Genomic DNA, 18,779 nt, shown 5'->3' with positions numbered 1-18,779 from the left:
AAGACGGCGAGAACCCAATTTGATACGATTTGGGTGATAGTTGACCGGTTGACGAAAAGTGCTTTGTTTCTTCCCATTAAAGAAGCGATATCATCGGAGACCTTGGCTAAGTTGTTTATCAAGGAAGTGGTCGCTCGACATGGGGTTCCTATATCTATTATTTCGGATCGAGATACCCGTTTCACATCTCAATTTTGGGAAAAGTTTCATGAGGATATGGGTACACAATTGAAGTTGAGCACGGCGTATCATCCTCAAACGGATGGTCAAACCGAACGTACGAATCAAACTTTGGAAGATATGTTACGGGCGTGCATTATTGATTTCGGTGGTAGTTGGGATGAGCATTTGCCTTTGGTGGAATTCTCGTACAATAATAGTTATCATACTAGTATCGGGATGCCACCTTATGAGATGCTTTACGGGTGGAGGTGTCGAACTCCCATTTGTTGGGGAGAAGTGGGTCAAAGAGAAATCGAGAGTACCGATTTGGTTTTAGAGACGAATAACAAGATTGATATTATTCGGGAACATTTGAGAAAGGCTCAAGATAGACAAAAGTCGTATGCCGACAAACGTAGATGAACGATCGAATTTCAAGAAGGCGATATGGTGATGCTTAAGGTTTCGCCATGGAAGGTTATTATTCAATTTCGAAAATGGGGAAAGTTAGCTCCTCAGTTTATTGGTCCCTTTAAAGTTTTAGCTCGTGTTGGTGAAGTCGCATATCGTTTGGAATTACCCGAAGAGCTTGCGGGGATTCATAATACATTTCATGTTTCCCATCTCCGTAAGTGTCTTGCGGATGATTCATCATGGGTGCCGTTAGACGAAATTGAGCTAAACAATAAGTTAGAGTATATTGAGGAGCCGATTGCCATACTCGATGAGAAGGTCAAAAGGTTGAGGCATAAAGAGGTTAGGACTTTTAAAGTTCAATGGCGTCATAGTAAGGGTTCCGAGTATACTTGGGAGCCCGAAGAATTCGTGTTGGTTTATCTTCCCTCTTGTCATGCGTCTTGGATCGCGAGGACGCGCTCCGAATAAGTGGGGGAGAGTTGTAAGACCCTAATCAGTTTGTACAGCAGTGTAATTATGTTACATAGAGTGTGGGTGATGTTGTGCAGTTAAACAGAAGTTACTGAGTGAGCTGAGCCTAGTGCGCGCCGCGCACACTAAAGGGAGCGCGCCGCGCACCCTTACTGTAGCCGGGTTCCAGCTTTTTAAATCAGATATTTTGATGGGCATTTTGGTAAATTCACTTATGGACGGGTTAAAGACAGATAGGTCAGTTTTTGGAGCACCATTACTCCATTATCAACAACCTTATCACTTTAACTTTAATTGTAGAGAGAGATTGTGATTTTTGAGAGAGAAAGCTTAAATCCAAGAGGAAGGAGCTTGTTTTGGGTTAAAGTTCAAGCATTAAAGTCATTCATCTTATCTCTAGCTTCGTTGTGGTAGTTGTGGTATGTTCTAATTTTATTTTCCTTACTTTGAATTAGTGTAAGGGTTAGGGTTTGAGTAAATGATGAACACAAAACCCATTATTGGTGATTTTGGGTGTTCTTGGGTAAAATTGAGTCTTGAATACTAATTGGTGACTAGTCTAGGGTTTCAAAGTATTAAATGATGTTTATGAACCCTAATTGGTGAGTTAATTGCTAACACACCTAGTTATTTAGTAAATGGGTGTTGGTTAGTTAGTGGATGACCCGAAATGGGTGTGTTGTCTTAAAATGGTTATTTAGGTAATAAATTGACCTAGTTTGGAAAGATGGGTATGAATTACCCTAATTATGTATTAGTTGGTGTTGTTGGACCTTAATCACTAGCTTTTAAGTGATTAGTGGTGGTCTTGACTTTAATTGGGCAGTTTTGGTATAAATGGGTGATTTAATACATTAAGTCATTAAATGCTCATGTGTAAGTGTTAGTATTGAGTCCACTTAGCTTGTGTGTTGATCAAGTACTTATTATATTAGGTACTTTGCTTTGAAGCTTGTGGAGGTTGAAATCATCATCTAATTGTTAAGGTGAGTGGAATAATTATATGCGTATGTATATAATGTATCTATTTGTTGTAGCGTGAAAGGTATAGTGTCGAGGTGTTAAGACACCACGTTTCACGTGAAGGGTGTAGAATCGAGGTGTTAAGATGCCACTCGGGTGTAGCATCGAGGTGTTAAGATGCCACCTAGGAGTGTAGTGTCGAGGTGTTAAGACACCACTCCGTAAAATAATGAGTGTTGCATCGAGGTGTTAAGATGCCACTCGGGGTGATGTGCCGAGGTGTTAAGGTGCCACCCTAGGGGTTAGTGGTGCGAGGTGTTAAGGGCCCTAATGGATGTTATGAACATCGATGGCGTTTTCGCGAGCGCCGTTCCCTTGTACTATTGGTCGACCATGGTTACTTGTGTTGTAAGCATATTATATCATTTCGAGTTATATTATTATGCGGTTGTTGCTAGCTTGTGGTATTGGAGATTATAGCTTGTTAATGTGACGATAAGCTAATTGTGTTGCTAGCTTCGTATAATTATTGCATTCACTAAGCTTTGCTTACCCTCTCATTGTTTAGCATTTTATAGGTTCGGTTTTGGACAAGGGTAAGGGCATCGTATTGGACTAGAGATCCCGCTTGATGCTAGTGGACGCTTTTAGCTTTAGTAGCTCTTGGATTTTGACCGGTAGTTGGGTAGTTTAATCCCAAACGCCATGCTCATTGTGTAGTTTGGAACTTAAACTTTTTGGTGGTCGAAACTCTAAACTTGTATTAAACTTGTATTTTGGGTCGTGTAGGCCCCGCTTGTAAAACATCATTTTTATGTTTGATTCGTGTTAGTTTTACATATATAAGTTTGTTGTGAAAAGCGTTCGGTCTAAAAATGTCGGGAAGTGGTCTATCTTTTTGTGTGTTAAAAACAGTTCGGACAGAAGCTGGAATGCTCTGTGCACGCCGCGCACTACAGGGGATGCGTGCCGCGCACTCCCCTGTCCAGCAGCTTTTAAAAAAAAAATTTTGGGACTGTTTATGGTCGGTTATCGGGTTGGGTTGTTACATTAATCATATCATAAGTTTCTTATTATAATCATTAAATCATAAGTATTTAATAATTAAATTATAATTAAATAATAACTAAGCCTCATAATAATTAAATAATTAATTAATCCTTATTATAAGTCTTATAATAATAATCTTATAATATAAGTTTAATACTTATCATAAGTATTTTCCATTAATAATAAAAGTTTTATTAATCATAAGTTTAATTAAAATGTTAATTAAATCATAAGTAATAATTAAATGATATAATAAATATAAATCATAAGTCTTAAATTATAATAATTACTGTTTATATCATAAGTAATTTAATAATAATGAAAATCATTATTTATATCATAAGTTTTAATTATTAACCATAAGTTTTAAATCAAAAGTTCTTCGGGTCATATCTTGAGCCCCGGGTGTCGGTTTTCGGCGAGCCTTATATATATCTCTGCCTAATCAAACCACCCGACACATTGGTGCACTCAAGAACACACCAAGAATAGTACCCAAGTCGTGGTGATCAGCCATTACACCACTTGGAACTTCAATTCATTCAAAAACGTGTTTTAGCCATAACAGGTGATTCGTGGCTGGGATTTAGATGACCCGAACATGAAAGTTCATCCCATCATCAATCCTAACACACTAACACACCCTAAAGACACCAAAGATGGTCACAAAGTCGGACCAAACCTGGTTCATATCATTATCACATTTCAATCTTAACAAAATACCATTTTGATCATATCTAGGGCTCCGGGAATCGAAACGACATGAATCTGGAGTCTAAAATTAATGTCTTGATGAGAGGAACTCATCTAACTACTTTATTTTCACTTTTATATCAGTTACAATATCAGAAAAGAACGAAATAGCTGCTGTCCCAATCAAATCAAACCGAAAACATGTGTTTTTGAGCAATTCTACGCATACAATCATCATAACAATAATAAATAACTAACATACTATCAAAATAATCATCAAAAATAGAAAAGTAATGAAAATTAAAAATTCTAGGGTTATGTTTTATACCCTAATCGAGAAACAAGTGATTGATTCGTGTAGAGGATGATTAGTAGAACGCGTTTATGTAAATCAATTGATGATCCAAGCTTGTTTGAATGATGATGATGATGATGATGATGTTTTTGTGGGTGTGGGGCGATGGCACAAGGAGGGAGAAGAGGAGAGAGCACAAAGTGATAATTAGATTTTGATAAAATTAGAATTTGTAAAAATGAGATAACAAAATGGGAAAATCAAGGGAGTATACTCCCCCCTTGATGGGTCGGCCGAAAGTGGGGTCATGGGGTGGGTCCCATGGCCCAATATTGCTAAGTGTATAATTCCTTGTGGCTCAAAAGCCCGAACGAAATCCGAAACGCGATTAAAAATTCGGAGAGACAACAATTACACGATGAAAAATAAATATAAATACTATATATAATTATATGATCTTAAAATAATATATTTAAAATATTTAGGATTTAAAAATCCCAAAAACTCGACCGTTGGTTTAAAAACCGAAAAGATTCGCCGGATAGAAATCCGCGACACGTAGAAACGTATAACTTAAAATATGAATACAAATATTCACATAATACAAAATAGTATACATATATATATTATTACTAAAATAATAATATAGGTCATAGAGATGACGTGGCACGAATAACAGTTAATGGTCATTAAATAATTAACGGTAAAAGATAACGGAAAAAGTAGGGTCGTGACAGTACCTTCCCGTTACAGAAATTTCGTCCCGAAATTTAAGCAGGTGCAGGGGTTGACTCAGCATCTGGGAAAAAATGCGGGTACTTCTGCTTCATCTGATCTTCACGCTCCCAAGTGAACTCGGGACCGCGTCTGGCGTTCCATCTAACCCGAACAATAGGAATTTGGCTCTGCTTAAGAGTCTTAACTTCTCGGTCCATAATCTCAACAGGTTCCTCAATAAAATGTAGTTGCTTATCCACATGAAGTTCCTCCAGCGAAATAGTCTTATAGGCCTCAGCCAAATACTTCTTCAGATTCGATACATGAAAGACATCGTGAACAGCACTTAGTTCTTGTGGCAACTTCAAACGATAAGCTGCCAGTCTAACTCTCTCAATGATCTCAAACGGTCCAACAAAACGAGGACTCAACTTTCCCCTTTTACCAAAACGTATCACACCTTTCCAAGGTGAAACCTTTAACATAACACGGTCGCCAACTTGAAATTCTACATCTTTCCTTCCCTTATCGGCATAACTCTTTTGCCGACTTCTGGCGGTTCTCAATCTTTCCTTAATATGTTCGATCTTCTCGGTAGTCTCATGAATAATTTCTGGACCTGTGAGTTGAGCATCCCCAACCTCATTCCAGCAGACAGGAGACCTACACTTTCTATCATACAGAGCTTCGAACGGTGCGGCTTTAATACTTGCATGATAACTGTTGTTATAAGAAAAATCGGCTAGCGGCAAATATTTATCCCACCCATTACCAAAATCAATAACACATGCTCGTAACATATCTTCTAACATCTAAATGGTCCTTTCACTCTGACCATCCGTTTGAGGATGATAAGCGGTGCTCATATCTAACTTAGTTCCCAAGGCTTCCTGTAAGGATCGCTAAAACCTCAATATAAATCGACTGTCTCGGTCCAAAATAATAGATACAGGAACACCATGTCTAGAAACAATCTCCTTCAAATACAAACGAGTAAGCTTCTCCATTGAATCTGTTTCCCTAATCGGCAAAAAGTGAGCCGACTTAGTGAGTCGATCTACAATCACCCAAATAGTGTCATATCCACCCGCAACTCTCGGTAACTTAGTAATAAAATCCATCGTAATTCCTTCCCACTTCCACTCAGGAATCTCAGGTTGCACTAAAAGTCCAGACGGTTTTTGATGTTCAGCTTTAACCTTAGCACAGGTCAAACACTTAGCCACATACGTAGCCACATCACCTTTCAAATTAGGCCACCAATACAGCTCCTTAAGATCATGATACATCTTTCCTGAACCAGGATGAATAGAGTACCTAGATTTATGAGCCTCATCTAAAACAAGTTGTCGCAGTTCACCAAACTTCGGAACCCAAAGACGTCCTGCAAAGTATCTAGTACCATCTGCTCGTACCTCAAACTTCTTACCCATACCTCTGACGTTCTCATTTACAAAATTTTCCTCCTTCAAGGCTTTTTGTTGTGCCTCAAGAATCTGCCTAGCGAGGTTTGTTCTAATTGTCATATTCAAGCCCTAAACCTGCGAGGTTCAGCCCTTTCTTTACAACTCAACGCATCTGCCACAACATTGGCCTTACTCGGATGATATAAAAGTTCACAATCATAATCATTCAACGTCTCAATCCATCTTCGTTTTCTCATGTTCAACTGTTTCTGATCGAGGATTTGTTGAAGACTTTTGTGATCTGTGTACACAGTACTTTTGACCCCATACAAATAATGTCTCCAAATCTTAAGCGCAAAAATAACGGCCCCCAACTCTAAATCATGAGTTGTATAATTCTTCTCGTGAATCTTCAACTGACGTGACGCGTACGCAATAACTTTCTTTCGTTGCATCAAAACACAACCAAAGCCTTGACGCGAAGCATCACAATAAACAACAAAATCATCATTACCCTCAGGTAGTGACAATATCGGAGCGGTAGTCAACTTCTTCTTTAAAATCTGAAAAGTAGTCTCTTGTTCATCCTTTCACTCATACTTCTTCCCCTTGTGCGTTAAAGCAGTCAGAGGTTTCGCTATACGAGAAAAGTCTTGGATGAACCATCTATAGTAACCTGCCAACCCTAGAAATTGACGAACCTGAGTAGGAGTTTTTGGAATTTCCCACTTTTCAATCACCTCAATCTTAGCAGGATCAACTTGTATTCCTTGTTTACTAACAATATGTCCAAGTAATTGAACTTCTCGTAACCAGAAAGCACACTTTGAGAACTTAGCGTACAACTCTTCTTTTCTTAACAGATCGAGCACTAACTTCAAATGTTCTTCGTGCTCTTCATCACTCTTCGAATAAATAAGGATGTCGTCGATGAACACAATAACGAACTTGTCCAGATAGGGTCTACACACACGGTTCATGATGTCCATGAACACAGCAGGTGCATTTGTCAATCCGAACGGCATAACAAGAAACTCAAAGTGACCGTAACGGGTGCGAAAAGCAGTTTTTGAAACATCAAATTCTTTAACACGCAACTGATGATGGCCGGAACGAAGATCGATTTTAGAATAAACAGATGAACCCTAAAGCTGATCGAACAGATCATCAATTCTCGGAATAGGATATCGATTTTTAACAGTAAGCTTGTTCAACTCACGATAATCAATGCACAAACGAAAAGAACCATCCTTCTTCTTAACAAACAGAACAGGAGCTCCCCAAGGGGACGAACTAGGACGAATGAAACCCTTGTCTAACAACTCACGGAGTTGACTTGACAATTCTTGAAGTTCGGAAGGCGCAAGTCGGTAAGGAGAACGTGCTACAGGAGCAGCACCGGGAACAAGATCAATTTGAAATTCTACCGCGCGTTGCGGCAGAAGGCCAGGTAAATCTTCGAGAAATACCTCGGGAAAATCTCTAACAATATGAACATCACCAACGCTCTTCGTTTCTTTATCGGAATCAACAACATGGGCTAGAATAGCATGACAGCCTTTGCGAAGATGTTTATGAACTTTCAAACAGCTAATACGATTTAACTGTCTGCATTTCTTATCTCCAAAAACCATCAGCGGCTCTCCAACCACATTAGTAATACGAATAGCTTTCTCACAACACACAATCTCAGCACGATTCGCAGACAACCAATCCATTCCAATAACAACATCAAAACTGCCAAGTTCAATTGGTATCAAATCTATCTCAAAGTCTCTACCAGCCAAATTAATGTTACATTTACGATACACAGTCTTAGCAGTAAGCACTTTACCATTAGCTATTTCAACAACGTAAGTATTGTCCAAAGGAGTTAACGGTGTTTTGATTTTTGGACTTAATTTACTCGACACAAAACTCAAATCAGCCCCTAAATCAAATAGTACATAAACTGATAAATTGTTGACTGAGAACGTACCCGTAACAAGTTTAGGATCTTCCTCAGCATCCCTGGTGTTAATGTTGAACGCTCTATCACGTGCATTCTCAGTGGTCTTCTTGTTAGGATAGGCATTACGAAAATGCCCCGGCTTCCCACACTCGTAACAAACTCTCGGATTACCGCCATTCCTTGACTTCCCATTACCATTACCATTACCATTACCACCACTATTTCTAGCATTATTACTATTATTACCACATGCAGTAGGAGTAGCAGAACCCGGCAGAAGCACCGTACAATCTTTAGCAATGTGTCCCTGTTTGGAACACCTCTTACAAGTAACCATGCAATATCCATCATGAGCCTTATAACATCGAGGACACACACGCTGATTTCGGTTACTGGCACCGGAAGTGTCTTGTTTCTTTTACTGACCTTGGTTCTAGTTGCAGTTATTATCCCACTTCCTTTTCCCATTATCAGCCTTCTTAACAACCTCTTCACTGGCATCAGTCACAGCAGCCTTACTCCTCCTTAAAATCTTATCATTAAGCTTATGAGCCATAGACATAGCAGCTTCGATAGTCTGGGGCTCACTAGACTCAACCCCATGCTCAATTTTCTCAGATAACCCATCAATGTAAGCTTCAATCTTAAGATTCTCATCAGTATAAATATTAGGACACAACAAAGTTAACTCAAAGAACCTTTGCTCATAGGCATCTAATTTGGTGCCCTTCATTTTCAAGTTCTTAAGTTCAGCTTCTAACTTCTTAAGTTCACCCCTAGGACGATAACGGGTTATCATTCTTTCCTTGAAATTATTCCAAGTTAAACCATAAGCCACATCATTTCCCAAACTATTAACCAAGTTGTTCCTCCAGGTCAATGCACTATCCTTAAGAGTGCAGCTAGCAAAACTAACCTTGTCCTCCTCTCGGACTCGACTAACCCTAAAAATAGACTCAATGTTCTCGAACCAGCGGGTAAGTCCTATGGGTCCTTCCATACCACTGAATTCCTGTAGACGACTTTCCATGAACATTTTGTGGGAGCATCCCACCTGGTTGTTGTTATTCGCTAAGTATTAGTATTTGCTGCAGCAGCTATCCCTTCGATGATAAGACGTTGCATACGGGCTTCGTTGGACTCTCTAGGAGGCATGATCTTCAAAACAGAATAACACAACCGTTAGTACTAAGAATAATACCAGTGTTATAAAGGAATAGATCGAACATGAAAAGATTAACCATTAAAATAATAGTCAGTAAACACTATGAGTAATAACATGACAGTTATGATTTTTATAGAAATTACCACCACATGCATACATATTTTATGATAACATCATACAACATACATAGTACGTAACATACATGATCTACATTACGCATAATATAACATGCCAAGAGTCACAACATCAGAAATAAAATGTGATAATGATAATAGATGTCATAAAAATAACCATCCATACATAATGAAAAACATCCCATAACAAAACCTTAATAAAATCCTCGGCAAAACGCCGTACATATCCCAGAAATGTATGTATAAAAGGACATTAAGTCTTATGAAATAAATAATCAATCATGAATCATCATATCACATCTGCTTAGAGCGGGTGTGATAAGTTGGGCCGGCATGAGTCTCGGCAGGATGCTCATACTTCCGCAACTTTCCTTTCACTTCTTCCAACTCTGCCTTCAAATCATGAACTGTGCTCTCGAGAGCCTTGAACTTAGCGTCTACCTCACGGTTACACTTACGATTCTCGATCCTAACATTATGCTTGAAACTGACGAACGATTCCATACTAGCTCGAATCTCATCCATTACCTCGTTATGCGGCAAGGTACGCATACAATCCCAAAGAGCATTAACACGCGTCTTGTCGGTGTAACCTCTGTTCATGTGAGTGAGGGTGGAAAAGTAGTAGTGAACAGGATCATCAATCAAAGGTTGATCAGTACGGCGTCTTTCAGCAGCCGAAGGAGCAGGAGCAGGAACGGAGTTGTTGCTCGAAGTCGACATCTGCAAACAGTAAAACCACAAACCATATACCAAATAGAAATAAATGCTTATGATATATCTCATACGAAATGAAATGCATAATAATTCTATAGCAAAAGGGTCGAGCTGTAGACTAGACTCTAATGCACCCTAAGAACCACGGGTTAACCACATTAAGACTGCCTAGTTCCCTACAACTAGAGCTCTGATACTAACTATGATGGCCCCGTCAAAATACTTAACGGCTCCTTCACTTGGTCCACAACTTGATCGAACTTAAATGAATTTAACAAACGACATTGCATTCTTTTATTTCAAAAGTTTTCCATAAAGGAAAGCATACCAAAATATGTAGTTTTAAAATAACCCAACATATTAATTAATCAAAGTGGACACAAAGCATTGCCAACAATCCCACAAATTTAAATTATCCAAAAACAGAATGCAAGCTAAAGTTTCATAATTTTTTCATAAAATCTGCCCAAATGCATGCAGACTTTTCTAAACACAGCGGAAGCATCACATAAACTCAAGTACCTGTGAAAATATGCGAGTAAACTGTCAACACAAAGGTTGAGTGAATTATAGGTTTAAATAATTGAATAAACTTTAGACCACAAGATTTAAAAATGTTAGAAAACATTAAACATTATTCCATTATCAATGAGCCACCTGGTAACCACTTAACCCTTTATTTACCCTTACCAAACATAATAAATGATATACACCGGACAGTGTATCTACAACAAAATACGAAGTACTAAACATTCCGATTATAGATTGCTAGCGCGATTAGCTCGAAATGGGGTTGTCAAACCCAATAGATCTATCCATAGGATTCACGTTCACCAGTAAAAACCAGTGATTACAGTTACCAGACTAGGGAATATTTTTTTTTGTCCAACTCACAATGAATAATTTAAATTTAATTGTCACTTGTGTCTAAATGTGAAATAAAAGGCATGTAATCACATCCCAAAAATATACTTTGAAAAGTATGTAAAAAAACGGGACTATAACTCACCTTAATAGTAACAAAGTACCCCACACAAATAAGCGAACAGCAAATGAGTACAGTGATCAGGAATGATCACAACGCCGACCTATAAATAAAGCAGGTCGATATAAATAACTAACTTAGGTCAAGTCTTAGTATGATAGCTATTGTACATGTTGCAAGTAGATATAGAACAATACTCAGCATGCATCAGTTTGATCGAAACAGCGTATGGACACACACTTTCTATTTTTAGAAAGTTTCTATTTTTAGCAGGTTTCCATTTTTGGAAAGTTTCTATTTTTGGAAAGTTTCTATTTTTGGAAAGTTTCTATTTTAGGAAAGTTTCCTTAATTAGAAAGTCAACAGAAGTTAACTGAAAGTCAAAGTCAACCGAAAGTCAACTCAAAAGTCAACCTTGGTCAAACATAGTCAACGTTAATTTTAAAAGTGTAAGTTATAATAATAATGTAAGTTATAATGTTTATTAAAGTTAAATGTGTATAATTATGTCATAACATAAGTTTAATTAAATTAAATTAAATTATTAAAGTTAACATAAGTTTAAATGATATAATTAATATAACATAAGTATTTAATTAATTAATTAAATATTAGTAATAATATAAGTATTATTAATTAATAATAAATTTTAAATCATATCATAAGTATTATTAATTAATAATGAATTATTAATCATATCATAAGTTTCTTATTATAATCATTAAATCATAAGTATTTAATAATTAAATTATAATTAAATAGTAACTAAGCCTCATAATAATTAAATAATTAATTAATCCTTATTATAAGTCTTATAATAATAATCTTATAATATAAGTTTAATACTTATCATAAGTATTTTCCATTAATAATAAAAGTATTATTAATCATAAGTTTAATTAAAATGTTAATTAAATCATAAGTAATAATTAAATGATATAATAAATATATATCATAAGTCTTAAATTATAATAATTACTTTTTATATCATAAGTAATTTAATAATAATGAAAATCATTATTTATATGATAAGTTTTAATTATTAACCATAAGTTTTAAATCAAAAGTTCTTCGAGTCATATCTTGAGCCCTGGGTGTCGGTTTTCGGCGAGCCGTATATATATCTCCGCCTAATCAAACCACCCGACACATTGGTACACTCAAGAACACACCAAGAACAGTACCCAAGTCATGATGATCAGCCATTACACCACTTGGAACTTCAATTCATTCAAAAATGTGTTTTAGCCATAACGGGTGATTCGTGGCTCGGATTTAGATGACCCGAACATGAAAGTTCATCCCATCATCAATACTAACACACTAACACACCCTAAAGATGAAATGTCCCATTCATATTGATTATAAACGTTCCATATTAATTTATTTCGTCGCGAGGTTTTGACCTCTATATGAGACGTTTTTCAAAGACTGCATTCATTTTTAAAACAACCATAACCTTGGTTTAAAAAGCATTACATAGATTATCAAATAATGATAATCTAAAATATACCATTTACACACGACCATTACATAATGGTTTACAATAAGAATATATTACATCATGGACTCCAAATCTTGTCCTTATTTTAGTATGCAACAGTGGAAGTTCTTAATAATCACCTGAGAAAAAACATGCTTAAAACGTCAACAAAAATGTTGGTGAGTTATAGGTTTAACCTATATATTATCAAATCATAATAATAGACCACAAGATTTCATATTTCAATATACATCCCATACATAGAGATAAAAATCATTCATATGGTGCACCTGGTAACCGACATTAATAAGGTGCATATAAGAATATTCCCTATCATTTCGGGAAATCCTTCGAACATGATAAAAACGAATTCGAAGTAGTAAAGTATCCGGTACTTTGGATGGGGTTCGTTAGGCCCAATAGATCTATCTTTAGGATTCGCGTCAATTAGTAGATCGGTTTACTAATTCTTAGGCTACCAAGCAAAAGGGGCATATTCGGCTTCGATCATTCACCCATATAATGTAGTTTCATTTACTTGTGTCTATTTCGTAAAACATTTATAAAACTGCATGTATTCTCATCCCAAAATATTAGATTTTAAAAGTGGACTATAACTCACTTTCACAGATTTTTACTTTGTCGGGAGTAAGACTTGGCCACTGGTCGATTCACGAACCTATAACAAATATATATACATATATATATATATATATACATATATATATATATATACATATATATATATATATATATATACATATATATATATATATATACATATATATATATATATACATATATATATATATATATACATATATATATATATATATATATATATATATATATATATATATATATATATATATATATATATATCAAAGTATGTTCAAAATATATTTACAACATTTTTAATACATTTTGATGTTTTAAGTTTATTAAGTCAGCTGTCCTCGTTAGTGTAACCTACAACTAGTTGTCCATAGTTAGATGTACAGAAATAAATTGATATATATTATCTTGAATCAATCCACGACCCAGTGTATACACGTCTCAGACTAGATCACAACTCAAAGTATATATATTTTTGGAATCAACCTCAACCCTGTATAGCTAACTCAAACATTACTGCATATAGAATGTCTATGGTTGTTCCAAATAATATATATACATGGGTCGATATGATATGTCAAAACATTTGCATACGTGTCTATGGTATCCCAAGATTACATAATATATTAGAATACATGTATAATACAATATAAGTTAGCTAGGATATGATTTGTATAGAATTGTTACAATATTTCCTGTAGCTACAACAATCAAAAAATATCCAATCTTGTTTTACTCATAACTTCTTCGTTTTAAATCTGTTTTGAGTGAATCAAATTGCTATGGTTTCATATAGAACTCTATTTTATGAATCTAAACAGAAAAATTATATGTTTATAGTCGGAAATATAAGTTACAAGTCATTTTTGTAAGAGGTAGTCATTTCAGTCGAAAGAACGACGTCTTGATGACCATTTTGAAAAACATACTTCCACTTTGAGTTTAACCATGATTTTTGGATATAGTTTCATGTTCATAAGAAAAATAATTTTCCCAGAAGAACAACTTTTAAATCAAAGTTTATCATAGTTTTTAATTATCAAACCCAAAACAGCCCGCGGTGTTACTACGACGGCTTATGTCTGGTTTTACGGTGTTTTTCGTGTTTCAAGGTTTTAAATAATTAAGTTAGCATATCATATAGATATAGAACATGTGTTTAGTTGATTTTAAAAGTCAAGTTAGAAGGATTAACTTTTGTTTGCGAACAAGTTTAGAATTAACTAAACTATGTTCTAGTGATTTCAAGTTTAAACCTTCGAATAAGGTAGTTTTATATATATGAATCGAATGATGTTATGAACATCATTACTACCTCAGGTTTTGTGGATAAACCTACTGGAAATGAGAAAAATATATCTAGCTTAAAAAGGATCCTTGAATGGCTTGAAAGTTCTTGAAGCAGAATCATGACGAAAACAAGTTCAACTAAGATTTCCACTTGAAATAAGATTGTTATAGTTATAGAAATTGAATCAAAGTTTGAATATGAGTATTACCTTGTATTAGAAAGATATCTTACTGTAAATAAGAAAGATTTCTTGAGGTTGGGTGATCACTTTACAAGATTGGAAGTAAGCTAGCAAACTTGGAAGTATTCTTGATTTTATGAAACTAGAACTTATAGAATTTATGAAGAACACTTAGAACTTGAAGATAGTGTGATGACCCGGGAATTTTTGACCAAATTTAAACTTGATCTTAACATGGTTTCGAAAAGATAAGCAAAGTCTGTTAAACTGAATCTCAACAACTTTGAGCTGTGTTCATGCATACATTTGACCTTTGATTACTCTCGACGATGCACGAACCTATAATTGTAAACAAAATTATATGTATAGATAATTATATATGTAAATATTTATAAATAATAAATTAAATATATTAATAAACTATTATGGGATTTAAGATAACTTAAAATAACTAGAAACTTGTATTTTGAATACTTAGAGCATATTGAACATAAGTGATTTCGAATATGTTTGTCAACGATTAAATTTATATCTTAAATTATCTGTTTCAAAAATAAATAATTAATATATTTATCTAAGTAACAACAGTTAGTATTTAAAATAATATTATGTATAATAGTTGAATATATATATATATATATATATATATATATATATATATATATATATATATATATATATATATATATATATATATAAGATTTCATTACATAATTGATGATTATATGTTTATTGAATATATATTAAAATGTATAAATATTAGAATTAGTATTATTATTAATAATAATATTATTGTTACATAATTCATAAAAATTATAATTATTATTATCATTAGTAATAATATTGTTACTAGTATAATTATAATTGTATTACTATTTATAATATTAAAGAGTAACATTATTATTACATTTATTAATAAGAATAATGATAATTTATACATATAAACTATAACAATAAAAGATATACAACTATGGGTATAAATACAAATATATGAATATTAGTATGTAAAGTTTATAAATAAATACATATACATATAGTAAATACAGATATAGGTATATAAATAAATATTTATACCTATTATAAATAAATATAAAAATATAAATATCAATAAAAATAAAAATAAATACAAAAAGTCTTGTTTCTGTTTTCCATCATTCTCAATACTGTTGGGAACTGATTTTATGCTTATTTGGTCATACAATATGTAGTAAATCACAAGGGTATAATTCCAAATTTATGTTAGTCGATCCTTTCTTGTTTATATTTTTTATTTTTTTTTTATTTTTCTCCCTGACACTGATAGAGAAAGTGTCGAGCAATTGGGTTATAATTGAGGCAATTCAGAGTCAAGTGTTAATAATAAACTCACACAATCAATTAACAATTTACAGAAACCCTTTTTACAGTCCTCAGTGATCGAATTAAATCAGAAACAGGTAAACAAACCAAACCGTGCTCTGTCCTTCAACTTTTGGGTCAAGTCTCGAATTTGAATAAATTTTAAAAATGTATTAACACCATGTTGTTAGGAATCAAACACTTAAACTATCTGCAAATTCTCAAATACCAATTTTTCCTATCGAGTTTCAATTATTGAGTCAAAGATCGATTGTCAAAAGTCAACAGTTTATTCTTCAAGCAAATTCGAGTTCCCTTTGATGTTTTAATTCAAATTGATGATCCAGGTAGATTCTAACAATGATTTCAGAACGTTTTCATGTTATAAGTTTAGTCCAAACCATTTTCAAAATTGAATTTGATATTTGAGTTCATGAAGAACTCACGAAAACTGTTACAGCCTGTTTTATTTTTATTTATTTATTTTTTTCTTTTACTTTTCTTCTATTTTGATAAAAAGGTTCATTCAGGTCGATGTATGTTAATCACAAATCCTAAATCAAATCACGAACTAGTTGTAATGGTGATAATCTGCTCTGGTCGAATCATATTTTAGAAGAAGAAGAAGATAAACTGTTAATGGGTTAAATAAATACAAGTATGAATATAATCAGGAAAAATAGAAATGGTGGAACGGTTTGTGTGGGTGTTGGGCTTTCGAGAGGTCATGGGTTCGAGTCCTGTCTGGAACATATCTTTTTAGAAAAGCTTATTGAGGTAGTTTTCTAATTAATAATAATATTATTATTATTATTATTATTATTATTATTATTATTATTATTATTATTATTATTATTATTATTATTATTATTATTATTATTATTATTATTATTATTATCATTATTATTATCATTATTATTATTATTATTATTATTATTATTATTATTATTATTATTATTATTATTATTATTATTATTATTATTATTATTATTATTATTATTATTATTAAGTAGTAGTTACCATTTAATATTATTATTATGTTTATGCATATTGTTAATATAATTATTATTATTAAAATTGTAGTAATTATACTTATTACTAATATTGTTATTATTAACATTATTATCAAAATCAAGTATTATTTAGTATTACTGTTATTATTGTTATTATTAATGATTAGTATTACGGTATTATTAATTATTAACAATATCATTATTTACAATATGATTATTAAAAATTAGTATCATTTAATAAATATTAGAATTATTATGAGTAACATAAGTATTACGATTAATATTATCATTAGTAATAAGGTTGCTATAGTAATTATTATTATTAAGTATTAGGTATTGTTATCAAAAGTATTATTTTTAATATCATTAAACTTTTCATTAAAAACTACTGTTGTTATCATTATAAGATTTATTATTAAAACAATTATTAATATTATCATTAATAGGATCATTACTACTATTATCACCATCATTATTATTATCATAAGTATCATTACTAGTATTATGACAAATATATATTTTTACATAAAAATACATTACAATAATATTAATAATACATATCACTATATTTTTGTTAAAATGATAGTAACTAAGCTATATGTAAAATGTAACAACTAATATATAAATATATGTTGTCATCATATACAAATCCTAATATAAATTTTTATTATTAACATTTGTATATAGATATTCATATAAATAACAAATTAAGTATTTTAATACAATATTAACCAAATATATATTAATATAACTATATTAATATTTTTATACAAAATGAATACATTTAATTAAATAATGAAGTATATATAAGTTACTAATATAAAAATTACATCATTAATAATAATATATATATTTATTTGATTACGATTATATATATATTAATGAATACACAAATGATATAGGTTCGTGAATCCGAGGCCAACCCTGCATTGTTCAGTTTCATCATATGTATTTTTACTACAAAATACAATATTGTGAGTTTCATTTGCTCCCTTTTTAAATGATTTTGCTATATATATTTTTGGGATTGAGAATACATGCGCTGCTTTTATAAATGTTTTACGAAATAGACACAAGTACTTAAAATTACATTCTATGGTTGGATTATTAAACCGGATATCGCCCTTCAAGTCTGGTAACCTAAGAATTTAGGGAAATGGCCCCTAATTGATGCGAATCCTAAAGATAGATCTATGGACCTTGACAAGTCCTATTCGGGGTACGAATGCTTTAGTACTTCGAGTTTATTATACAGACGAGAGGTTCAGTTTTGGGGATATTCTATGCATTAAGTTAACGTCGGTTACCAGGTGTTCAACCCATATGAATGATTTTTATCTCTATGCAGTTTGCAAAATGCCTGATATGAGAATGATGTTTATGAAAATATAAAAATCTTGTGGTCTATTAAAGTGATGAAAATGAATGCTTATGATAAACTAATGAACTCACCAACCTTTTGGTTGACACTTTAAAGAATGTTTATTCTCAGGTATGAAAGATATCTTCCGCTGTGCATTTGTTCATCATCGAGATATTGCTTGGAGTCATTCATGACATATTTCAAAAGACGTTGCATTCTAGTCGTTGAGTTCATCAAGATTATTATTATTAAGTCAATTATAGTTAGATATACTATGAAATGGTATGCATACTGTCAACTTTCGATGTAATGAAAGATTGTCTTTTCAAAAACGAATGCAATGTTTGTAAAATGTATCATATAGAGGTC

Source organism: Rutidosis leptorrhynchoides, chromosome 7 (assembly GCF_046630445.1).
Source record: "Rutidosis leptorrhynchoides isolate AG116_Rl617_1_P2 chromosome 7, CSIRO_AGI_Rlap_v1, whole genome shotgun sequence".
In the NCBI taxonomy this organism is placed as follows: Eukaryota; Viridiplantae; Streptophyta; class Magnoliopsida; order Asterales; family Asteraceae; genus Rutidosis; species Rutidosis leptorrhynchoides.
Note: the sequence above shows the minus strand (reverse complement) of the source record.